The sequence below is a fragment of the Amblyomma americanum genome, chromosome 3 (assembly GCF_052857255.1).
Source record: "Amblyomma americanum isolate KBUSLIRL-KWMA chromosome 3, ASM5285725v1, whole genome shotgun sequence".
Lineage (NCBI taxonomy): Eukaryota > Metazoa > Arthropoda > Arachnida > Ixodida > Ixodidae > Amblyomma > Amblyomma americanum.
The window spans coordinates 6765616-6792030 of NC_135499.1; the positions used below are offsets into that span (position 1 = coordinate 6765616).

The 26415-nt window shown below is 46.4% G+C and overlaps 1 protein-coding gene across 1 annotated transcript in view; it reads left to right on the top strand.

The window, feature by feature from the left end:
• Window positions 1–262: 262 nt before the first annotated feature.
• LOC144123113 (glycoprotein-N-acetylgalactosamine 3-beta-galactosyltransferase 1-B-like) overlaps window positions 263–26415 on the top strand; it is a 380861-nt gene continuing 354708 nt past the window's right edge. The window contains exon 1 of the mRNA XM_077656016.1: window positions 263–343. The gene's annotated coding sequence lies outside the window, so the exon portion shown is untranslated. The remainder of the gene's footprint in view (window positions 344–26415) is intronic.

Genomic DNA, 26415 nt, shown 5'->3' on the forward strand with positions numbered 1-26415 from the left:
TCGCACAGCACACGGGCGCCTTAGCCCTCTGTTCCGCGTTTTTGCCCGATTGCCCTATTTTTTATTGTTTACCTGAATCATGACAGGCCGCAATTTAGTTATATTGCACACACGTGTAAATAAAACCACACTTCGTCGAAATACAATCGAGGCAAAGCTTTGCGCGATTGCTGCACCTCTTTGCCTTTTTCGTCCCCTTGCTTGCTCTCAGCGCATCCTTGATATTCGTGGAGCCGCTCCGAAGTGAAAGAAGAAGAGGCCACCCGAAGTTTTCGTTAGCGATTGTGACTACTACGAAGGTTTTCTTCTGCTAGCTTCGTCTCATTTTTGCAGCTTCTTTGAGGTGAGTTGATATAAAATGGTTTTTACTTTACTTTTTATGCGGACATTGGATTTAATGGTAAGTTGATGGGATGTTAAAGGGAATTAACGTGTTAAAGTGACTTAGGCTATGAAGGACGCCGTAGTGGAGGGCTGCAGGCAATTTCGAGCATTAGGTGTTTTTCACGTGCAACGAAATCACACAGCGCACAGGCCTCTAGCATTTCACCTCCACCGAAATGCGACCGCCGCTGCCAGGACCAAACCCGCCGTCTTTCAGGTCAGCAGCCGGGGACCATAGCCACTTGACCCACCGCGGAGACTAATGTGGACATGCAGGCTATCTTCACATGAGAGAGTTGGATAATTTTGCATGGCTGCCGTTGATGCAGCAGGGTTTTAAGGCGTGAGCTTTTGTTGGCTCATGAGTGGTGTGGACTGAAATTGTCAGCAAAATTGCCTGCACTAACTGTCAATCATAAGTTGTGCGGTAATTAAAATAAAATGCAAAGTTTATTAACGAACTGCTGGTAACAAAGAGATACAGAATGATAGTAGCGACAGTTAGTAAATTTAAATAGTGACCGATAGTGATAATGATAGCTACTAATAGTGACAGTTAGTGCTAGATATAAATAGGGCTAGTGATTGTAGTGACCGTGAAAACAGTAGCTCCTTATAGTGATAGCACTAGAGATAGTGATAGTGATGATGATAGCAATAATCATAGTTGGTGATAGGGATGATGATCATTAGAAAAATGGGTTTAGGCAGGGCATGTAATGCGAAAGCAAAATAACCAATGGTCCTCCAGAGTAACAGACTGGATCCCAAGAGAAGGCAAGCATAGCAGCAGCGAGAGAAAGTTAGATGGGCGGATAAGATTAAGAAGTCGGCGGGGGTACGTTGGGCGAAGCTGGCAAAGGACCGGGTTAATTGGAGAGACATAGGAGAAGCCTTTGCCCTGCAGTGGGCGCGCAGACAGGTTGATGATGAGTTAGCAGTAGAAATAGTTAGGGATAGTGCTGATGATAGTGATATTGATAGTAGGGGATGGTGATGATGATGGTAGTAATAGTGACAGTAATGACGATAACTGACAGTAAAGATGACAGTAATGACGCCGTGTTTCCGCACTCTGTGTTTATTTTCGCACGCTCCCTTTTAGTTGTTGCTAGTCTCCTTATTTGTTTTAACGAAACGGGTCGATGCTTCTTTGAGAGGGGAGTAATGCCGCGAATCTTTGCAGTGTTTGTTTCTTCATTCTTGAAATCTGCCGGCGTGCCGCTTTATCGCATTTTTTGCGATCCAAGATGCGACCAGATTTATCTCGATTGATCGCATCCAGGCAGAGCTGATTCTACGCTGTTCCAGATTGTTCTAGTAACTTTGAATGCTTTATCTCGAAAGTTCGCTATGAGCTTTAAATTGAGCACGGCCGACAGCGGCGGGCATTCTGTTCGGAGACCGTCGAGCACGCTTGTCGCTGCGCCGCCGCCAAGTGGTTCAGTCCATTGTCTGCGCAACTCAGCCCAAATAAAGAGTTTTGTCTGTGCACCATTTTCGCAGCCTTTCTGCTCTCTGGACTGCAACACACTACTTCGTGCCAATATATTTCTTAAGGTCCAAAACCGCCAGCTCTGTAGACCGTCCCCTCCCAAAGCCATATTGCGTAGTAATTATATTGTGGTTGCTGCAGAAGCGCGATATTCAATCTAGGAGGGTGTTCTCCGGGCCTTCAGAAAAGACAGGAAGAAGTGACACGGGTCTGCAGTGAGGCACACCATTTTGATCACCTTTTTCATATAAGGCTATCACACAGGCAACTTGCATTATGGTAGGAAAAACAGCTGTAGAAATGCAAAGGTTTAAAAGATGTGCCGGAATGGGGCTGATTATACGTATCACATACTTTGCGGGTCTTATTTGCATACTGCCAGCATCAACACTATCAGAATTACGTTTTTGAACTCAAAAGAAGAGAAAACACTTCATTAGCATCTGTTGGTTCAAAAAATATTGTGCTAGAATTTTCCTGCCCTAAAGTTTTGTATGATGTTGTCTGGTTTGTAGTAAAGTCTCTGTTAACGAAGTAGTCATTAAAAATATCTACCATTTCTTCTTCTTTTAATTTCCGGAAACACTACCATGGAAGCAGTAGGAGATCGCTCTGTGGCTCGTTCGAGCCTCGGCCGAAGAAATGTGGTACATCGATGAAGGCTTCTCCGTCATTTCTCGCCAAATAACCGCGGAATTAAGCTCGACCGCCTCAGCCAACAATAAACAAAACGAATGAGCACATGGGAATTTCTCTGTCCTTTCGTTTATATTTCCTGGCGCGCATTAATTGGAAACTAATAGTCTAGTTACCCGCCGCGGTGACGCAGTGGTTATGGCGCTCGGCTGCTGACCCGATTGACGTGAGTTCGATCCCGGCCGCGGCGGCCGAATTTCTATGGAGGCGAAATTCTAGAGGCCCTTGTACCATATGCTATCAGTGCACGTTAAAGAACCCCAGGTGGTTGAAATTTCCGGAGCCCTTCACTACGACGTCCCTCATGGCCTGAGTCGTTTTGGGACGCTAAACCCCGTAAATCGAACCAATAGTTTATTTTATCGTCTATCTGTGGTGGTCTATACGACACAGTGGAAAAGGCTCATGTTTTTCGCGAGAAAACTGTGTTCGCCTTTTGGTAAACTTCACAGTTGGCTTAACTTCACAGTTAGTATTGAGACACTGTGTAAGAAACCAATTCCTCAAAATGAAATCTTTTACGCAGCGCCATGAAAGTAATAGCTTTTATCGTAAGAGGAAGACCTTTAGCATACTGATATATCAACCTCATACTAATGTCATTTATTAATTAAAATACGCACATGTAAGCAGAATTTCGAATTATTTAGAAAGTTTTAGTGAGCACTCAGCACTATGGCGCATGCCACTTGTTTTTACATGTCTTACCCAGCTTGCATACTGCCGTCCCTCGAAGAGTTTCAGAGGTTTCTTTTTCGGCAGAAACGTGCAGTTGCTGTTTCTCCAGGCGCACAGGTAGAATTTGGTTGCCATTTTTCCTTGATTAAGCGCAATGTGAAAAGCAGACTCTAGCAAATGTTTTGAAAGCCGCATTTATAGATTAATTTCTCACTCATTTTTGAAGTAGTCTTCGTACGTTGACATGACAAACACCGTACAACAACCTTCACGCATTCCCTCTATATAGGCTGCAAATTCACAAAAAAAGCAGATTCTCTTTCGCTTATTCATTTATTTATTTATATCCGATAACCTCAAGGCCCATAGGGCAATATTGAGGGGAGTTGTACGCACATTTAAATACATTTCTTAGAGAAGGAGACAACGCATACATTTAAAAATATAAAAAAAATACCGGAGCCCTTACATAATTGAAAACCCGGAACATCAAGTGAGTTCAAAGTGATACAAATACCAAGAAACGTTAAATCACACAAAGAAAGGCGATGCAAATTGGAAAACGCCACCATTAGTACCAATATTAACAAAGCAGAGGAGGAGGATAAACTTTATGTTCGTCGACCAAGTTAGCAGTTGGTGTGGGTTTAAAGCCCCATCAAGCGGCCATGAGCCCGTGGCGTTCAGCTACTTCTAGGGCCCTTGTCACAACCCGGATCTGTGTGTCCGAGTCGGAACTGAGCAATGCGGCCTTCCACTGGTCTGGATTCGAGAGCTGCAAACCTCGCGGAGAGGAGTCCTGAGGGCAAGCCCAGAGTATGTGGGAAAGTGCAATATCCCGTGGTAGGTGGTTCCAGTCTAACGATGTTTTTGGAATGAATGAATTCATGCACGATGTTGGACGGCACTGTGGAACACCAACTTTGCATGGATGATCTAAGCGGGATGAAACTTATGTTGGCGGCGTGAGTAATGTAGCTTTAAGGGTGGAATTAATGTTGTGAATTAAAAAAAAACAGACACAGGCGTAATATTTTACTGCACAGTGAAAGAGGGGTTAGTGACTGTGTTTTTCATTTCTGTGACGCCGGACAAACGATCATAGTTACGGAAGATGAAACTGGCTGCTCTGTTCTTTACGGCTTCGAGGGCGTCGAGAAAAGATTTAGTGAAAGGGTTCCGAACTGAGTTAACACATTGTAATTTTGGAGCGGACAAGCGATTTGTACAGAAGTTAGACAGGCGTCGGGGCTAAGGAGAAATTTTGTTTCAGGTATCCAAGCATGCGGTTAGCGGACGGGATGATAGAAGTTATATGTGCCTTCCAAGTTAGGATCAGGTTAAAATGACTCCGAGGTATTTGTAAGATGTTACCGGTGTTAGCAGGAAAGAACACATATTGTAGGGAGCGGGGCACGGATTGACGCGACGCGAAAAACGCATTACTTTGCATTTGGTCTCAAGTGTCATTTTCCATTGCGAACACCAGTTAGATATAACAGCTAAGTCTGAAGAGGATAACTTTAAACGATTTACGATACTTATAATGCATTCAAAGTCAAAACGAATGATATCCATTGGAAATATGATATCTGGAGTATAATCTGGTAGTGATGAGCTAAAAGGGACAGAAAGTGCATTAGCAAAAGTCCCATTAAGTATGCACATAGCACTGTCACTGTTAGGGATGTGACTTGAGTGAGAATCCAGGAGAGAGATTGATGGCTGATCTCACCCATTGACAACATTCCAGAGTTTTTTAGTATCAGTTAAAAGAAATGATGGCAGTTAGACAGTAAAGAAATGTTATTTAGCATCTTTTAACGATTTTTTATAAGTGCTAACTGTGGCTCTTAGAGCTGATCAATGCTCTGATTTTCCCGACGGCCTCGCCCTGACAAATAACCGCCTTTTTCTCTTTCCAAGGTGTTTTAAGGAACGAGTGAACCATGGGGACCTACGATTAGTCGTGATAACTTTGCGAGGGACGTGCAATTCGAATAAATCATGCAATTTTTTTTCAACATGCACCAATTGTTAACAGATCGCTCGGCACATGCCAGGAAGAAATCGTCGACAAAAAGCCGGAGGCCATCAATAATTGAAGAAAAATTTGCTTTAACGTATTTGTAAATGATTTTCGTTTTATGTGGCATTTTATTCGACGATAAATTCAACGTGATGTGCAGTAAACAATGATCACTTAAGCCTGGCAAGTATTTACCTCGGAAACAAAATCTGGGGCACTCGTTAGCAAAAGGTCTACTAGGTTAGAACTGGTAGCTGTCGTCCTTGTCGGCTGGGTGGCCGTTTGTGTTAGCGGGAAGGAGCAGCTAGAGGACTGAAATACTTGCCGACTCAGAAGATCCGTCACCGTCTACTGCAGGGCTAGACCAGCTGATGTTCGGCAAATCGAAGGCACACAAAATAAAAATTGACCGATAAGGAAATTTTGTTTTAACTATGCTCAGAATATCATAAAGGTCGTTAGAAAAGCCAACGGGCGTAGATGGTGCGCGGTAGCATGCATAAACTAAGAGTTTTATTGTTCATTTTAACCTGTACACATTTGAACTCCAGTGTAGTATCACTACTAACTTGAAAGCATTGTTGATTGTCTGACACAGCGATTAATACACCACCGCCGCGATCAAAAGAACGGTCACAGCGAAATACGCGGTAACACTTTTCTGTTGAAAATATTTCATTTTTATGCACAGTTTCCTTGAGCCAAGTTTCTGTTAGTATAATGATGTCAGCCGTAAAAGTATCGGCCGTGCAAGATAAGCTATCACGATTGCAAATAACACTGCGTATATTAGTAAAAAAGAACTGAGACGTTACGAGGCGCCTGCGCAGGTCGGGGTTCTTGTCGTAGAGCAGGCGTGGGTGTCGACGCTGATACAGTAGACAATCCAGGGAGAGTCACAGCAGCTGGCGCTGGCGTGGCAACTTGTGGGTCGGCGGAACAAGCGTCACTTCGCGCTGGCTTGTCAGTCTGCAACACGTGTGGCAAAGCGCCATTGCAGCACCGATAAGGCGCCACAGCGGTGCTTTGGCTGGATACCGGAATATGGTACATTCGTTTGACACCAACTGTCAGACAGGCATTATCGTATTCAGATGGCAATGCGCCACAACGCTTTCTGCTAGCCCATCGCGCCCACCTTCTCTCACCAACATCATTAAAATTTATAGGAAATTTCATACTTTACGTGGTGTCAAGCCATGTATGTACCTTCACAGCATTTACGTGGGTCAAGGCACGTAAGTGCCATCGTGAGCGTTCGACCTGGACGCAGGTTGAGCAATGAGCATTCAGGAATGTAACGAAGACGGCCTTGGAACGCTAAATCCTCAAACGTCCGAGTGAAACACTTGGACACTGGGTTCGAATTCCCATCATGAGCTTGCCTCTAACACAAGAGTCGCATGCTACACGCATCTAGAAATCGTAAGACACCGCTGGGAATGCTTTACGAACTACGGTCGCTCAGAACATTGCTATGAAGGTAGTCAGGAAAAATGGCGCCACATTCAGGGTTCCAGTAAGAAGGCGAGTATATATACACAAAAGAATGTTTATATGATTGTCTTAAATGCCAATGCTGTCCTTACTGTGCGCGCCCTGGTTCTTGTCGACTTTACCCTAGTTACTACGCCACGTTAAGTTACAGGGTAAGGCGATAGCCTTACTTGCCCCATTGCGAGAAAAACTGGCGGCGTGTAATCGCAGTGGTGGTAAGAAAAATAGGTCGACGCCATCAAGCGTCCGCAGGACGCAAGCGACAAGGCGAACACCACCCATTGAGACAATCATATAAATATTTGTTATTCTATATATACTCCCATCTGGATAACCTCAATGTGGGGCCGTTTTTCCCGGCTACATTCGTACGGACATTGTGAGCAACCGTTTGTCGTACAGCGTTCCAGGTGGTGTCATAGGATTTATGTTTTCGTTTAGCTTACATATTGCCACAGTACGAACCCCTCCAGTGGCTCCTTACCGCGGCCGAAATGTATTAACCGACACTTGGCAAGCCTTGGGCAGTCTAAGGGCTAGAGGTTTTATCGTCTTCCTCTCTGAAGCTCCCTGCTGTCTTGCATGTCCCAGGAAATTTATGTAAACCTCTTCTTTGTACGTGAACCGTTTGGCGTTGACATATTTGGTGGAGCAGCTTAGGGCGTTCCAAGTATGCTGACTTCGAGCATAACCTTGACACCTGTTCTCAACACGAGGACTCAACACACGTCCACAAGGCCAGCCGCCATCTGTGAGGCCTAGAACCGGAGTTCGGCCAACTGACAAGGCCGGTGAGGGCCATGACGTCCACCACAGCCAGCCAGAAAACTTAGCATTCCGGGAACGCCCCTCCGTTCATCCTTCACATGCACCTGTCGCCGAAACTGTTCGACGCGTTGTCAAGTTCGAGGACGTTGACGACTGGTTGGCAAGTTTTGACCGAGTTGCGGGCATCAATGAGTGGGACGGCGAGCCCAAATTGCGTAATGTCTACCTCGCGCTGCAGGACTCGGCCAAAGCGTAGTTTGGGAGCCACAAAGCTTCCTTCACCAACTGGGAGGTTTTTCACCGGGAGCTGCTTGCGACATTTAGTACCAAAGAAAGGAGCTAGCTGAAATCGGCCTGCACTCGACGTCGCAGACTCCGAACGAGGGCTTCTCCGTGTTCATCGAGGACATGACGCGAGTCTTCATTCCGACCGATCCTGCTAAGCCCAAGGCCAAGAAGGTACGCCACTTAATGAATGGCGTAAATGAGCAGTTCTTTGCGGGACTGGTCCGTGACCCGCCAAGAACGGTGTCCGACTTTGCCAAGGAGGCAGCGGGTGTCGAGCGTTCTTTGCAATAACAGGGCGTGCACTACGGTCGTACTGTACGGCTACTGTAGCAGCCGATTCCCAGTACGTCGCTCCCGCCGAGGAGCTTCGCGAGCTTGTGAGGAGACTTGTGCGTGAGGGACTGGCGAAACTTTGCTTCGAAGCTCCACAGGCCAGCGTCGCTGCCCTAACGGACATGGTGTGTGATGAAATACGGCGTGTTGTTCAGTCGCCACCAGCTCCACAGCCGGCATCCTACGTGATGACCTACAGCGACGCACTACGATGTCCTCGGCCCGCGATGCAAGCCTTTTGCCCCTTAGGTCCTGTGCCTTCTCTGCAGTATCCAATCGCAGCAGTACCGTCTGCTCCGCAGAAGTCTTGGCCCACTATGAGCAGAGCGCACGTGTGGCGTGCGCCCAAACAACAAGCCCATCTGCTACTGTGGGGAGCCCGGCCACATCCTCCGCCACTGCCCCTACGACAGAATGGGTTCAAGAGGGTTTTCACGGCACGCACCTCGAGCGCGCTGTGATATCGAGCAGCACCTGGCCGATAATGTGCTGCAGTCTACACACAGCGACGTCAGTCACGATCGCCATCCCCAAGGCGGTTCTATTCGCACGGCCAACCGTCCTCCTCTGGCTAGTTCAGAGGCATGTCCCTGCGTTTGGAAAACTGAATACGGCGTCCTCCAGGCGTGGGACCAAAGCTACTGGACCGAGTCAAGAGCCTCCACCCAAAGATTCGGCTCGACGATTCGACCGACGACAACCTGACCCGAAGACCTCAATGACGTCCTCCACCATCTCTGCACTTGGCTATTGGCAAATCGAGGTAGATGAATGCGACCGGGAAAAGACCGCCTTTATCACACCGGACGCTATATCCGAATTCCGGGTGCTCCCCTTCAGCCTGTTTACTGATCCGGTGTTCCCAAGTCCGAACGCGACCCAGGCGACTGCGTTTCGATTGAGGCGAAACGCAAAGGCGCCCGCGTGATGTGCCATACGGCGCCATTTCCTTTCCCCAAAAAGCATATAATATTATTTTTTCTTCCTGCGCTCGACTTCTGCAACGTTTCAGCGGGTGATGGAGACTGTGGTTCCCATCTGAAATGGCAGTCTCGCCTCGTGTGCCTGTATGACGTTTTCATCTTCTCCGCCACGTTCGAAGAGCACCTCAGGCGCCTGCGAGCTGTGTTCACAGCAATTCCTTCGTTCGGTCTTTCCCTCGAGACCGAAAATTCTCACTTCGCTTTCCAAGAGTTTAATTGTCTGGGCCACATCGTTCAAGAGAAAGAAAAACACCGGAAAAAGACGCAGGACCAGGAGAAGACACACACAGACTGTCGCCGGACTTTCAGCTGATTTATTATTGCTTCCATCACGTATTTAAAGCCACTACTTGCTCAAGCGCACATGCATGTCACATTCATCAAAGTCCGGGCGTCATTACAAATCAGGTGAAAAATGCCACTTTTTGTCAGTAAGAATAACAGACGGGTCGCGGATAAAAACACGCTCGTTCTTTGCCCAATGTAAATTATTCCACAAGAGGTAGGGATAGAATATACTACTCCCACAGCACACTTCGTGAACTTCGTTTGGTGCTCTGGTTTTGCAGGCAGTTTCTCGCTTGGAGCCGGAGATGCGGGCGCAAAGACTGGAAAGCTTTCGGGGGGCCGGAACTACCAAATTCACTCTAAATTTTTGGAAACATTTTTCAGCCCATGCGAAATCTCATGCTAGTAGCGAATCACCTCAAAGTTCCTTGTCCTCTCTGTTGGGTGCTCGGTATTGGCAGCAGGTTTCTTAATTCTCTTCCTGAAGCTTTCAGCGACCGCCAACAGCAAAGAGGAAGGAAACCCAGCGGCCTGTAGTCCGACCACCTGCTCGGCAAAGTTCTGCTGCATAGCATGAGGGTAACTTTTTCTCAGTGCATTTGAGAAACACAGGTTGGCAATGCCACGATTTACCAGCTTCGGGTGAGCGGAAGCATAAGGCAAAAGCGCCTTTTTAGTCCGAGGAGCACATTTCCAAAAAACGTGTCCGTTAAGAACTTGAGTTCTAAGTCTAGAAACCTAATGGTGTTCTCAGAGGGTAAATGTTTGGTGAAGATCATGTTCTTTGAACAGGCACTAAAAACATTTAAAATCTGATCCGCCACGGGGGTTAGCTGGTCAGTTGATGATAATTTTAAAATGATTAAAAAGTTATCCACATATGAAAAAATCAAATCAAATCAAATCAATTTATTCAAACATCCTGGGATGCTTAGAGGCACGGACAAAAAGCCAAAGGTGGCTTGACGAGGTCCGTGCCCCTTACAAGGCATACAGTGGAATACGCGGAATGTTTAATATACAGGCAGTGAAATCAGCAGAAAACGGGGAAAACGCCGAAAACGCAGCTGCCCACAAGTCAGAAAGGCGTACAAAATTAAAAAAATCGAAAAAATGCAGATAACGAAAGGCAAACAGAAACTTGAGGTGTACGGATCATGAAAAATGTAGTGCACAAAAGTGGCTAAGAATAAAAAAAAATGCATGGCACGAAAGTGAAGTTACATTTCTGTAACTGGGCTTATTTCACAAACAAAACAAAGAAACTCATAAAATTACCACGTACATTTCTTTGGTTAGATAAACATGCTGCGCAGATCCCTGAACGACTTGTTGATGACATCTCGGTTATCTTCACCGGACAGTTCGTTCAGGATAGCTGGCTAATGATATTTCAACATTTGTTTCCCGTAATTTGTGCGGCATACATAAACTTTCCATTTTTTCGGATTACGTGTACAATACACAGGATAATTGGTAGCAAGTGCGGCTAGCACTGCTAAAGAATTGTCGTGTTTAATTATTTCTGACTTGTAGTGACGGATTTGTCTGTAGGAATATAAAGATTCTATACCGATTATGTTAAATTTCTTAAATAATTCGGCTGTGTGTGAATAACGAGGGACGCAGCAGTTTATTAGTATTATTAAGCGTTGTGGTTCCCCAGACAAGCGCGCCATAATTCATTACCGAGGAAAAAAGGGAATTGTATAATAATACGTTAACTGATATAGGAAAAGATGAACCGTAGCGACGCAAATAGCCAGTCGTACGCGAGAGCTTCCCGGAGAGGTAGGCAATGTGGTCGTCCCACGACATATTTTCTGAAAAAATGACCCCTAGTGTTTTAAAATGGCGAACCACTTCAATTGTAGTGTTGTTTATTGCAAGGGATGGAATACAAATATCTTTTTGATGGGGATGAAATATCACTGCTTTTGTCTTTGCAACGTTGATCTTTAAGTCATTCTCCGTTGCCCAAGTATTTATATGTCCCAGTGTCCTGTTTGCTCGATCGGCTAAATTATGCTCGATTGTCCAGAAAAAAACACACTGGTGTCATCGGCGTATATAATATAGTCAGCAGATTTGTCGATATTAACAATATGATTGACATAAATTAAAAACAGGAAGGGCCCTAAAATACTGCCCTGATGGACACCCGAAACTACTGGTTTAATAGCTGAGCGTTGTCTTTGAATATCGACAAATTGTGTGCGATGCTGTAAGTAAGAAGATATTAGAGAGAACTTTGCCGCGAAAACCGTAGTATTCCATCTTCTTAAGCAGGATGCGGTGATTGATGAGATCAAAGGCTTTCTTGAAAACTTAAAAAAAGAGTCCTAACACGATATTTGTATTTTCAAAATTTTGTAATATCAGCTCCTTTTGAGCAAGCAAAGCTAACTCGGTTGATTTGTTTTTTCGGAAGCCGTACTGAGCCGGTGTTAAAATGTTATGTTTGTCAGAAAAGCCATCAAGCGTTGTAGAATTACGCTTCTGGTGAAGTGCTTTCTGCAGTGACGAATCAAACTTGGCCGGCTTCTTCCAAATTTCCTGCAAAACAAACTACATGAAGTATTGTTTTTTCCCCGTATGATTTCTGAATGGAATAAGTTGCCGGTTGAAGTTATGGGTGCTTCCTTAGATGTATTTGCCAGCCTAATCAGTGATTTGTAATTACACTGGTCTTTTAAACAATTGTCTTTACGATTTCTCCTGAAGCGCAGGCATGTTTTTTGTTTTGTGTTTGCTTTCTGTTCTACTGATCTTTATGCATTGCTCCTTTGTCATGCCTCCCTTTTGGTGTGATTATATCCACGTACTCGTCACTTTATGATGTACCCACTCCCCTGCTAAAATGCTTCGACGCTGCAGGGTGTACTATAAATAAATAAACACGTTAAGCAGCACAGGCGATGCACTCGATCCTATGCAGATGCCTTGCCTCTGTACAATATAGTTGACATAGTGCTGTATGATAGTGGACCTTAGGTACACACTCAGCATATCGAGGAAGGAGTAGAGTGCGATTCCGCATTTTTTCTCGAATGCAACAATCCCGTTGGTTTCAAACAAATCGCGCATTGCTTGTAGAAGCTCGTCGTGCGGTATTGAATCAAAGAACTCCTGTATGCCAATCGAGAAAGAAGCACTGACGCTAATAAGACCGTCGCTGAGGCTCTCCACCAGGTATGTCGCGCTCCGAACTGCAAAAGGATCAGGCGGAACAAGCCTTCCTAAAGTGCGTTGCAAAAACAATCACACCATCTTATGCTAAGAGCCTACTTCAGTCACGACGGCTCTAAAAGGATTTCCCAGCTTGCGAGTCTTTGCCGTGAAAAAAAATACGCAAGACATTTTGTTCACATTTGCGGATCTCATTTCCAAATCTAGTCAAATTGACCTGGTTAAGCAGACGGAGGGCTAGAGCCTTTCCCTTACGAGAATTTAAATCCGACGGCTAAAAATTCCTCTGGATCACTTCGTTCGCCGTTTACACACACAAGGCAGAAGGAATCACGATGAACCAACCTTTATTATCCACCTGTAGAAGACTGAGGTTGTTCTATTTGAAGTGGGCAATCAATGGTCGCAGGTCTTCACACCCCTTGCTGCTTGGCCATGTCTTCTCCAGGCATCCAACGCGTTGCGACACACAGTTGGTCCTCGCTTCTGCTGGGGCTCTCCTGGCGATTCAGTGCAAAGCTGCTAGAAGCTCGTGGTTCCAGGCTGAACTTCGGGCCCATCTTCAGAATGTCATCCAAGGCTGACGGAAGGGAGGCTGCGTTCAATTAAGTGACCGGAGTGCCTGCTGCATCCTTCTTAGATTTCTTCGGCAAACCTCGCCAGAGCTCATTCCAGTACACCTCGATGAGTATGGCAGAGAGGCGACGATACTCTCTTAGCTTCTTTGAAGCCACCCAGGGATGCTCGTACTGCTGGCAGAGATGGCGCAACCAGTCCTGCAGGTGCCTAGTTTGTCGGTGAAGGTCGTACATCTGAATCTTACATTTGGAATGGGCCAAGCAGCTATTGAATTTCGAATAGTGGAATGCCAATTTTGAGGAAAGAGGACACGATGCGTGCCCTACAGGTAGTTAGGGCGATGGCGCTGACGCAAGATGACAAGACGTCCATGGAAGAATACACATGTAGAAAGGAGCCCAGGGTACAGGAATAGTTTAAGAAGCGGGAATTGCTGTTCGAGTTGGTACATGTTCCAGAGAAAAGAAAACAGCGAAAAAATGACGCAGGACCAGGAGAAGACACAGACAGTCTGTGGCCGGACTTTCAACTGATTTATTATTGTTTCCACCACGTATTTCAACCACTACTTGCGCAAGCGCACATACATGCCGCTTTCATCAAAGTCCGGATGTCATTACAAGCCACATAAAAAATGCCACTGTTTGCCGGTAAGAACAACAGACGGGTCGCTGATACAAACACGCTCGTTCTTTTTGATTAGAAACGCTTCTAACAGTTCACGCTTGTGCCTAGACTTCTCGCGGCCGATAATGGTAGTGTTGCTACACAAAGCTGAGCAGTTTCGGCACTCCTTCACATGTATGGCCAGGTTGCTCCCTGTACCAAAATGCTGCGTTCTGTCGTGTTCCCTGAGTCGCACGTTAAAGCACTGCCGGTCTGCACGGATAAACTAGGCACCTGCAGGACTTGTTGCCCCATCTGTGCCAGCAGTACGAGCATCCGTGGGTTGCTTCAAAAAAGCTAAGAGATCATCGTCGCCTCTCTGCCGTACTCATCGAGGTGTACTGGAATGAGCTCCGGCGAGGTTTGCCGAAGAAATCCAAGAAGCATGCAGCTGCCACTCCGTTCACTTACTTGAACGGAGCTTCCCTTCCGCCAACATTGGATGACGTTCTGAAGATGGGTCGGAAGTACAGCCTAGAACCACGAGCACAGAAACACGAGCTTCTAGCAGTTGTGCACAGAATCTTCAGGAGGGCCTACCAGAAGAGAGCACCCGCTGTGCGTCGGAAGACCTCGGATATCTGGAGAAGACATGGCAAGTAGTAAGGGAGGTGAAGACCTGCGGCCCTTGATTGCCGACTTCAAACAGAACAACCTCAGTCCTCTACAGGCGGATAAGGAAGGTGGGTTCGTCGTGATTCCTTCTTCCTTGTGTGAGAAAAAAGCGAGTGAAGTGATCCAGAAGACTTTTAAGCCGTCGGATTTAAAACCTCTCAATGCGAAGGCTCTAGCCCTCCGTCTGCTTAACCAGCTCAATTTGAATAGATTCAGAAATGAGATCCGCAACTGTGAACAAAATGTCTTGTGTGTTTTTTTCATGGCAAAGACTCGCAAGCTGGGAAATCCTTTTAGAGCTATCGTGACTGAAGAAGGCTCTTGGCAGAAGATGGTGTGATTGTTTTTGTAACGCACTTTAGGAGGGCTTCTTCCGCCTGATCCTTTTGCAGTTGGGGGCTTGACATCCCTGGTGGAGAGCCTCAGCGACGGTTTTACCAGCGTCGTCAGTGCTGCTTTCTCGATTGACATAGAGGACTTGTTTGATTCAATACCGCAGGACGAGCTTCTACAAGCAGTGCGCGATTTGTTTGAAACCAACGGGATTGTTGCATTCCAGAACAAATGCGGAATCGCACTCGACTCCTTTCTGGAACTGCTGAGTGTGTACCTAAGGGCCACAATCATACAGCACGGTGACAAATATATTGTAGAGGCAAGGCATCTGCATAGGTTCGAGTGCAGCGCCTGTGCTATGTAACGTGTTTTTGGACAAGTGTGATTCGTCTCTGCAGAAAGCACTTCACCACAAGCGTATTGTAAAAATTATTCGATTTGTGGATGACTTGTTTAATCAATTTATACTTATCATCAACTTACTGGCCAACCCCTGTGGCGGACCAGATTTTAAATGCTATAGTACCTGTTCAAAGAACATGGTCTTCACCAAAGATTTACCCTCTGACAGCGCCATTAGGTTTCTAGATTTAGAACTCAAGTTTTTAGCTGACGGACACGTTTGTTGTAAGCATGCTCCTCGGTCTAAAAAGGCGTTTTTGCCTTATGCTTCCGCGCACTGGAAGCTGGTAAATGTGGCATTGCCAACCTCTGTTTCTGAATTGCATTGAGAAAACGTTGCTCGCATGCTATGCAGCAGAGTCTTGCCGATCAGGCGGTCTGACTAGAGGCCTCTGGTTTTCCTTCCTCGTTGCTGTTGGCGGTCGCTGAAACTTTGGGGCAAAAAAAAATTAAGAAGCCTCCTGCCAATATTGAGCATCCAACCGAGAGGACAAGGAACTTTGAAGTGATTCCCTACTACCATGGGATTTCGCATGGGCTGAGAAAAGTTTCCCACAAAGTTTGGAGTGAATTTGGTGTCTTCGGCCCCCCGAAAGTTTTCCTGTCTTTTGCGTCCGCATCTCCGGCTCCAAGCGAGAACCTACCTGCAAAACAAAGCACAAAACGAAGTTCACGAAGTGTGCTGTGGGGGTGGTATATTCTATCCCAACTTCCTGTGGAAAATTTTCCATCGGGAAGACGGGGCAGTGCTTGAACGAGCGACTCAGGGAACACAGCATAACGCTGCGTTTTGGTACAGCGAGCAACCTGGTCATACATATGAAGGAGTGCCAAAACTGCTCAGCTTTGCTTAACAGCACTACCATTGTCGGCTGCGGGAAGTCCAGGCACGAGCATCAACTGTTAGAAGCGTTTATAATAAAAAAAAACGAACGTGTTTGCGTCAGCGACCCGTGTGTTATTCTCACTGACAAAGAGTGGCATTTTTCATTTCATTTGTAATGACTCGGGACTTTGATGAATGTGGCATGCATGTGCGCTTGCGCAAGTAGTGGCTTTAAAAACATGGTGGAATCAATGATAAATCAGTTGAAAGTCCGGTGACAGTCTCTGTGTGTCTTCTCCTGGTCCTGCGTCTTTTTTTCGCTGTTTTTTTTCTCTTGAACCAACTCGCCCAACAATTCACTCTTCTGGGGCCACATCGTGAGCGCTGAGGGAGTTACCTTGGCCCTGTAAACCAGCCGCAGTCGCTGCTTTTGCCGTTGCAACCGATAGGGGAGGTGTGCGCCACTTTCTGGGTCCGTAAGCCTATTATGGGTGTTTTGTGCAGAACTCTTCCCAGAACGCTGAGCCCCTCACCCGCCTGGCGAACGATGTGGACCCGCTTTTCTGGGGCCGAGAGCAACAACAGGCCTTCGAACACTCCAAAGAACGCCCATTCTTGGACACTTAGACGTGTCAGCGGACACAGAACTGCACACACACGCCTGCAACATCGACCTCGGTGCGGTCCTTGTGCAGTAGCACAATGGTCTCGAACGCGTAATCCCATGCGGAAGCCGCACGTTGTCACGGTCCGATGCGAACTATTCCACCACTGAAAAAGAATGCCTGGCAATTGTGTGGGCAGTGAGCAAATTTCGCCCACTTATATGGCCGCCCTTTTTGAGTCGTTAGTGATCACCACTCGCTGTATTGGCTGCCGAACCTCAAAGAGCCCTCGATACTGCTTGCATGCTGGACCCTTCGACTTCAGGAATTCGATGTCACCATCGTCTATAAGCCTGTCAGGAAGCACAGTGATGCCGCCTTTTTAATGTGCTCCTATTGAGGACTACCGAGCTGATCCCGTCGACGATTGTTTTTTGGCGAAATCTCCACGTCCATTCTCACTCAACACCAAACAGACGACTGTGAACTACGACCCCTCAATCAGTATCCGGAAGGAAGCGCTCAGTCTCCCTGCGAATCTTCTCTGTTTACGCGATGGCGTTCTGTGTAAGAAAGCTGCAGCCCGACGGAAGCTGTTTATCTGCTCGTCATACCTGCAGCTTTTCCCGAAGAAGTCCTGCAGGTGTGCCATGATGACTCACCGTCTGGTCACTTGGGTTTTTGCAGAACTTTGGCATTTTGGAACTTTGGCACGGATACGCTAAAAGCACTACTGGCCCAGGGTTGCTGCAGTTGTAAAGCGTGACGTCGGAACATGCCGCCAATGTCAACGTCGCAAGACGCCGCCGAGTGAGCCAGCCGGACTACCGCAGAATATTGATCCACCGCAACTCCCCTTCCGCCAAGTCGGCATGGACTTACCCGGCCCATTCCCAAAGTCCTCGTTGGATAACCTCTACATTGTGGTCTCCACCGACTACCTCGGCCGGTACTGTGAGAGTAACGCTCTTCCCTGTGGTATCGCTGATGAAATTGCGAACTTTTCATTCGAAACATTGTACTTCTTCACGCTGCGCCCACCATCGTTCTGACAGGGGAACGGCGTTCACCTCGGCCCTTACGCAGTAAGTTATGCGGCTTATCAGCACAAGTCACCGCAAAACAACCGAACGGCTCAACAAACCGATTACTGACATGATTTACATGTATGTCGACGCAGACCACAGTAACTGGGATGCCATTCTCAATTACGCCACGTTTGCATAAATACTGCGATACAGGAAAAGACGCGCTTCACTCCATTCCGTTTTGTGCATAATCGAGAAGCAACAACCAAGCTGGACGCAATGCTGCTTCCAACTAGTACTACCTCCTCTGGTATGGGTGCTGCCCAATTCGTTAGTTACGCCGAGGCCGCCCGCCAACTCGCCCGACAACCCATCCGGCACCAGCAAGCCCACAACGCTCGCCGCTAAACCTCCGCGACCGAGATGTTATTTGCCAGCGCGGCGAAAAAGTCGGGGTTTGAGCCCAGCCCGTGTGCGAGGGCGCTGCGAAAATCTTCTACGCCGATATTTTGGCCCTTACGAGGTGCTCTGCCTAGTCAGCGAGGTGAAGTACGAAGTTCTCTCCCTAAAAAACAGTTCTGTTCTCTGATGTCCTACCGCAGAAGTCGTCCACGTCGCCCCGATGAAGCCTCACCACGCCCGCTAGCGCCTCATCCGTGTCTACACCAGACACCAGGCACGTGGGACGTCCCTTCTCGTCCTACTTCCGATTGCTCTGACGCCGAGCCGGTGCCTTCACAGAGGGGCAGTAATGGCATGGTACGAACCCCTGTTGAGGCGCCCTACCGCTGCCGAATTGTATTACTTGACATTTGGCGGCAATATGGGGGCTAGAGGTTTGTCGTCTTTAGCCTGGACTCCATGTACGCGAAAACTCACGCGAACGCGAAGGCGACGGCGGCAAGCGACGAGCGACACCGTCGCGCGAAGCAAAATGCATGTGTCGCTTGCCGTGTCGCTCGGATCTGCACCCACAGAAAATTTCGCTCGTCGCCCGGAAGTCCCCCACGCGACTGGCCAACCAGAGCCCCCCAAAACCGTTTCCGGTTTGTATACGGTTTCTCTCGGGTACATCTCACGAAACTCGCCCGTCGTCTTGGTCATCGCCACCGTCGATAAAATATTTGGTTTTGTAGCTGAGAGGCAGACCCGCATGATTTAAATAATTAAAACAATCTACTTGTTGGATGCGGAGGGCTAACAGCATTTGGAGCGGGCTACGCGAGCGGGCGTACTGCAGGGAGAGATGCGTGTCGAGCCGCGGGTACCGGCGCTCGATCCACCGTGCCGCTGCGCTCCAACTGTGCAGAAACGCTCGCGGCGCGCATTCTCACTGGTAAATTATAGTTTGCTCACGTACAATCAAACTGCGGTGACAGTTTATGGGGGTGTTTTTACTAAGCCGGAGTGCACAGGAACCGAACGAAAGCCCACCTCCCCCGTGAACCCGTGATGTGACATCGTCTCCGCAAGCACGCCTTTGGCTATCTCCACTGCCGCTACAACGCTGCCGTAGAGGAAATATACCTTTGGCCCTGACTATGAGGCACACTCACAAAATTTTAAGATAGAGAACAGGTTACGGGCGTGTTTCTAAGCTTGAGTGCGCAAAGCACGGAGTCCGCTGCGCACGTCGCGGGTTCGCATCGCCTGCCGCCTTCGCTTGCATGGAGCTTGCCCACAAGCGACGGAGCGAATGTGAGCGACGGAGCGAATGTAGGCCAGATATGTATTCATATGCCTCGATCTTTCTTCAATAAATCAGTTGTCAGTAGCGCCCGTGCTCGTCTTGTCTGTATCTCGTCCCGTCCTTTGCGCTAAAAATATGCCTGTAAAATCCGAACACCAACTAGCCCAACAACTCACCCTGTTGAAGTATATTTCTTCTACATCGGGCTCTTCTTTCTATGTGTCTTCAAAGGAATTTCTTGACGTCAATCTTATCTTGACCTACATTGTGTCAGCGACGTGCCGTGCTCGGTTTCTTGGATTCTGCATCAGGAAGTCAATTACACCGTCGGAAGTAAGTGCCTTGTTTGGTCCTGTTTCGCCTTCATGGGGACATGCAAAAAGAGTTTTGAAGATCTTACGCTCGGAACTGTGGCGCCAAGTGCGTTTATATTTCGACTGGCTGAGGACTGCCATTTCTGCTCAGTTTCCGGAATGGATTGCTGACAAGAGATTCTTCTCCTTGAAACGTGAAGCAGCGCGCCTGACTGAATTTTGGTGGAGCTACAACCTTCGATGGATCCTTGGTACCTTGGGGAAGCCGAAGGTCTCTAAACACCGAAAGGGAGGCCTAATCGTGATGGGTGGTGCTTCCATTCCCTCCAACATTTCGAATCTTCTTGACAAGGGTCCCAAGTTCGGACTGGAGCCCTCGGTTCCACCACACGAACTCGTAGCCTTGAATAGGAAAATGGCTAAGAGGGCCCAGCAGGAAGACTGGGAACGATGCCTCTTGGAAGGAATCGACTGCTTGGCCAAGAATGTGAAAGTGACTGGTCCCAAGTGTGCTAAGGATGGTTTGCAGAATGTTGTGAACTTTTCCAAGGATAATGAGCTCTGTCTTTTGCAAGCAGATAAGGTGGGTGGCTTTGTTGCCTTGCCTAGGTCTATGTACAATGAAAAAGCAGCTTCGGCGGTTACCAAGAACTTTGTCCTAGTGAAAAAAGGCCAAACAAGAGTTAAGACTAAAGCAGCCGAACTTTGCAAGCGTTTAAATCTGGAGAGGCTCGCAAGGGATATAGCAGTTAGTGAAAGTTCCGCGTTGCAGGTGTTCTTTAGTGTTAAAACCCATAAACCGGATTCCCCTTTCCGCACTATTGTGAACGAAGGTGGTACATGGCAGCATTGTGTCAGTAAGTTTCTTTTGAAGGTGTTGAATGGCCTTGTGATAAATGACCCCTTCCTCGTGAAGAACTCTACCGATATAGTTCGATTTTTTGAAGAGAATAGTGACGTGAAGTATGCCTTCTCTATCGATGTAGAAGAGCTCTTTTATGCTGTGCCTCACCCTGAATTGTTTGCTGCCGTCAAAGATTGCATTTATGAAAATGGTGCTGTGGCTTTCCAGAATGCTGCAGGTTTGACGGTAGACAACTTTTTAGGCCTTTTAGAATTTTATCTTCGTTCCACTTTTATCAAATTTGACGACCAGTTTTATCTACAAAAGAAGGGCATTTGCATTGGTTCATGCATCGCCCCTGGCTTGTGCAACATTTTTTTATCATATATTGATCGCTCTTTACACGATCATTTTAATCATTTTAACAATGACAAAGTCCTTAAAGTTTTTCGTTTTATGGACGACTTTTTAATTGTTTTAAACAACCTCTGCCCCATTTCTAATGAGCGAACACTACAGTGTGTTCTTGATGATTTTAAACTACATGGCAGAGGGCTCAGTTTTACCTACGAACTTCCAGTCGAAGGGATTCTTCAGTTTTTAGACTTGAGGCTTATGTTCAGGGAAAAGCACGTCTGCTGGGCGTATTCTCCCCGAGCACAAAAAGAGCTCTTGCCGTACGACTCCTCTCACTCGAAAATAGTAAAGAGAGGCATAGCAACTCTCTGCTTGGATTTGGCGCTAAGGAAGTCGTGTGTCCATGAGATGCAGGCAAGTTTTGAGCATCAATTGGGTAGGCTGTTTTCAGCCGGCTTCCCTGGGTCGGTCGTGATGGCAGTCGCGGAAACGCTCCTCAAGAAAATGAATCCTGGTAAGCGCACATCTGCAGCAAAGACTATGGATGGTCAGCAAAAGCCGGAAGTGGTACCGTACCTGCACAAGGTATCCCACAACCTGAAAAAGGTGGCTAATAGGTTTGACGTGCCTATGGTTTTTTTCAGCCCCTAAGAAACTTGCTCAGCTGAGCCGCCGCATTACTTGCGAAGACAAAAAAAGGGGCTGTTATAAGAACCACGAAAAACGGTTTGTGCAGTGCGCTATGAACGTCGTGTACAGGATTCCCCTGTCATGTGGCAAGGTGTACATCGGCCAGACAGGGCGCTGCGTAAACGATCGACTCCGGGAGCATGCTAAAGATATCTACAATAAGGAACGCACGAATTTAGTTGCCCACTGCAGTGCTTGCACCAAGTGTGAGCCACGGTTCCGGAGTGCTTCAATCCTTGGCAGAAGTTGTCAAAAAACTGCCCGTGAAACTTTGGAAGCTTTCTTTATCAGGAAAGGGGGTCAGAACTGCGTTAGTGACACGTCTGTCGTTCTGTATAATGCTGAGATCAATTTCCTATCGCGTCATCTGCTGTGATTCCAAGTTCCTTGTTAGGTAGCGCTGGCGCAGGCCAGATATGTATTTATATGCCTCGATCTTTCTTCAATAAAGCAGTTGTCAGTAGCGCCCGTGCTCGTCTTGTCTGTATCTCGTCCCGTCCTTTGCGCTAAAAATATGCCTGTAAAATCCGAACACCAACTAGCCCAACAACTCACCCTGTTGACGAAGCGAACGCCAGCCGTCGCCGCCGCCGTCGCCTTCGCGTTCGCGTGAGTTTTCGCGTACATGGAGTCCAGGTGTTACTCTCTCGAGTTCGCTGCTTCCTTGCATGTCACAGCACGCCTAAGTGAACCTAGTCTGTGTACGTGAACCTTTTGGCTGTGACAGTTGCTTGTCAAACTCCTGGAGAGCTTGCGACAAGCATTTAAACGACGATATCAGCACATTAAACTGTGTGCCTGCCCAGACTACCTACCCTTTCAATTAAATTGGTTTTTGAGGAAAGGAAATGGCGCAGTAATTGTCTCATCTCAGTGGAGACCGGAACCATGTCGTAAGGGAAGGGAACAAGGCGAGAGTGAGAGATGGAAGAAAAAGAAGTTCCGCTGTGGAGGGCTCCGGAATAATTTCTATGTGTGTCTGTTGTGTCCTTTCTGCGTCCGCGTCTTTAGCGCTGTTTAATCCAAATAGGTACTACCAACTAGCCCGCACGTCTACCCTTGTAATTTCTACCACCTGTGAACCTTTAACGTAAACTGATATCGCTCAGCACAGGGGTGCCTTTGCGTTTCGCCTCCATCGAAAAACGGCCGCAAACGGAACACTTGATAAACGGAGTGTCGTGCTTTATCTGGCAATCCCGCTTCCTATAGTTGCAGATTCGAGGGCACAACATTTCCAGCTTGTTGGGAGCGGAAAAAACAACACTTATGACATACCTGTTGGCCAATTTACTCAAGTTGTGCGAGGTCTTGTGTACATAAGGCACAACTAGCGGCTTCTGTGCCCTGAAACGATCTTCGCCGGTATTTTTTTTCCGGGTTCCGTGCTTAAGTTTTTGAAGGAGGGTCTCGCAAACAGCAACCAACACAGAGCAGGGAAACCGAGCCACCGAAAGTCGGCTCATCTGATTGTGGAAGCTATCTTGCAACTGATGCGGGCAAGATTTCTTGGGAGAAGACTCCAGGCAATGCGATGCAATTGCTCTTTTTCCAGTCTTGGAGTGCTTAGAATCATAAGGTAAAATATCTTTTTTTGAACGCGGGTAATAGCCCCAGCAGGCATGTCTTTCCAGGAAGGTTAATTTCAAATCTAAAAACTGTAAAACATTAGTGTCGGGTAGTTCATGCGTAAAAGAGAGCCCAAGACCATGTTTGTCAAATAATAATAATAATAATAATAATTGTTTTTTTGGGGAAAGGAAATGGCGCAGTATCTGTATCATATATCGTTGGACACCTGAACCGCGCCGCAAGGGACGGGAAAAGGGAGGGAGTGAAAGAGGAAAGGAAGAAGGAGGTGCCGTAGTGGAGGGCTCCGGAATAATTTCGACCACCTGGGGATCTTTAACGTGCACTGACATCGCACAGCACACGGGGCGCCTTAGCGTTTTTCCTCCATAAAAACGCAGCCGCCGCGGTCGGGTTCGAACCCGGGAACTCCGGATCAGTAGTCGAGCGCCCTAACCACTGAGCCACCGCGGCGGGTGTATGTTTGTCAAAAGCATTTAAAACTTCACCTACCGTAGAGGGGTAGGTGAAGGACGTCTGCCTTTTTTAAAAGCACTAAAAATCATCCACATACCTAAAACATTTAAAAACAACCCTCTCCTATAAAAGAGTTTATCTAAATATTGATCAGCCTTTGTTAAAAATATATCGCAAAGGACAGGGGCCACTCAGGACCCTATGCACACACGTTGCGCTGCAAAAAAGGCTGGTTGTCAAAATGTATTAAAATAGCACTTAGGAAAAACTGCATTAGAGCGATAAAATTATTAACCGACAGTCCTGAAGAATCGTGGAAAGACACGTCGCCGTTAGCTTCTATGCATTCCTTTGCAGCCAACAAAAGCTGATCTTGAGGTACAGAGTAAAAGAAATCTTGCACGTCTACCGAAAGCCCAAAGCCGATGTCAACGGAACTCTGTAGGTACTCAGCGACAACTGTGGAATTTTTTGTGAGAAAGGAGTCGTCCAAAACAAGTAATTTATGATGTTTTTGCAAAAAAATGCTGACATTCTTTTGCCATGAACCTTCTTCGCTGACTATAGTTCTGAAAGGTATTTCTGGCTTGTGGGTCTTGGCTGTAAAGAAAGCATTTAAGCTATTTCCTCTGCTCCTTTTTATATCCCTGGCAAGAGTTTGAAGAGTTAAATCTTTGCAAAAGTTAATGAATTTTGTCTTAACTCTAATAGCACTTTTCTTGACCTGTACAAAGTTCTTATTGGCTGCCGCACGCGCTTTCTGGTCGTACGTTTCCTCAGGAAAAACAACAAACCCAGTCTCTTTGTAAGCTTGAACAAGCTGAAGGCTGTTCTGCCTAAAGAAGGAAACAACACCATTCAGCATTATGTGGCTTATTTTCACTTACATCAGAAGCATTCTTAACCAATATAACTCGTTATCGTCAGCTATCGACATGTGCTCTGCAAAAAGTGTAGCTCTGATAGAAACGGGGCTAACCGCGCATGTCCGTGATTCTGATATCTTTCTTAACTCTGATCGTTTTGCATTCTTCCGTTGTGATCGTGGAACACAAACAGGCGGAGGCGTGCTCTTGGCGATTTCAAATATCACTTCATCATGTGTGCATGTTAAGACTGGCTTAGAAATGGTATGAGCAGCAATAACGCTTAATCACCAAAAAGTCATAATAGGTGTCTGCTATCGCCCACTATCTTCCTCACCAACATTCTGCAATGAAGTTCGCGATGTCATTAGTTCTGTCACTACAACATTTTCCCGCATCTCCGAAATTTCTACTCGGTGATTTTAATTTTATTAACATCACTTGGAGCTCCGACATTCCCAATTTGTCGTCATTCTCGTCTCTAGCTAGTGAATTTTTGGATGTATGCTCAGGTTTCTCATTACAGCAAATGTGCAGGCAAGCGACAAAACTAACAGCTAATGTTGCCAATACACTAGACTTAATACTAACTAGTCGACCCGTAATAGTTTCACCTATAACTTATCTTCCTGACCTTAGCGATCACGCTCTCCTTAATTTTTCCATTAAGTTAACTTGTCCAGAATCTAACGAAAAGGCAACAGTGATCCGCGATTATAAGCGAGCCAATTTTCAGGCAATAAACACTGAACTGTCCTCTTTTATTGACATTTTTCTTGATGGCTTCGACAATCGTACTGTTCAATGTAACTTGAACATGTTTTTGTCCAAAGTAAACCAGCTCACTGAACGGTTCCTTCCTCAACGCACCATCATCAATCACACCAATGCTCCCTGGTATAGCAATCATATCAAGCGCTTATCCAATAAAAAGAAGCGACTTTATCGTATAGCTAAGCTTTTTCCCACTATGGAACGTTAGGCTTCGTACTCGGCTGCATACGAGGCATACGTGCAGGCAATTAAAGACGCAAAAAAAACACTTTCACTTCCAAATTCTTTCGTCTATGCTCACAACAAATATAGAAAATTTTGGTGCATGATTAATCCCACGGCAGATGAAAATATCGTCCTCACCGACTCTTCTGGGGGCCCTATTCCTTCAGACCTTGGCGCCTCAATTCTTAACCATTATTTGCTGAGAACTTTTCCGTAAAATCTGCTGCACAGATGCTTACAACTCATAATTACCATTACGCAACTATGTCGCCATTATAAATTGATACTTTTTGTGTGATTAAACCTATTGTAACCCTATCTTCATTCCGCTCCAGCTTGTGATCTTATTAATACGATGTTTTTGAAAAACAGTTTCCAACAATCTTATGACCAATCTATCCTACCAAAAGAGTGGAAAATTGGGAAATTGATTCCAGTTTACAAGTCAGCAGAACATCTGCCCTCAACTGTAGTCCCATCTCTCTAACAAGCACATGTCGCAAAAAGTGAACATATAATATTTACCAATCTTGTTAATTTTTGTTAATCAAACGCTTCCTTCACATTGGCACAACAAGGTTTTCGAAAATTTTACTCATGCGAATCTCAACTAATATATTATACACTTGCATTACACCATGTAATTGACCAATCATCACTAGCTGACTGTATAGTCCTAGATTTTAGTGAATATTTCGATAAGGTATGTCACAGACCCCCTCTTATTGAAACTATATAACCTTAATATTGATGCTACTCTACTGAAATGGATTGAGTGTATTCTCCTTAATCGCTCACAGTTTGATACCGCTAATGGTTTTAATTCCGATTTTACTGAAGTGCATTCAGGCGTTCCTCAAGGCTCAGTCCTTGGGCCTCTTTTGTTCTTAATCTACAGCAATGATCTTCCGTCTCTTGTTACAT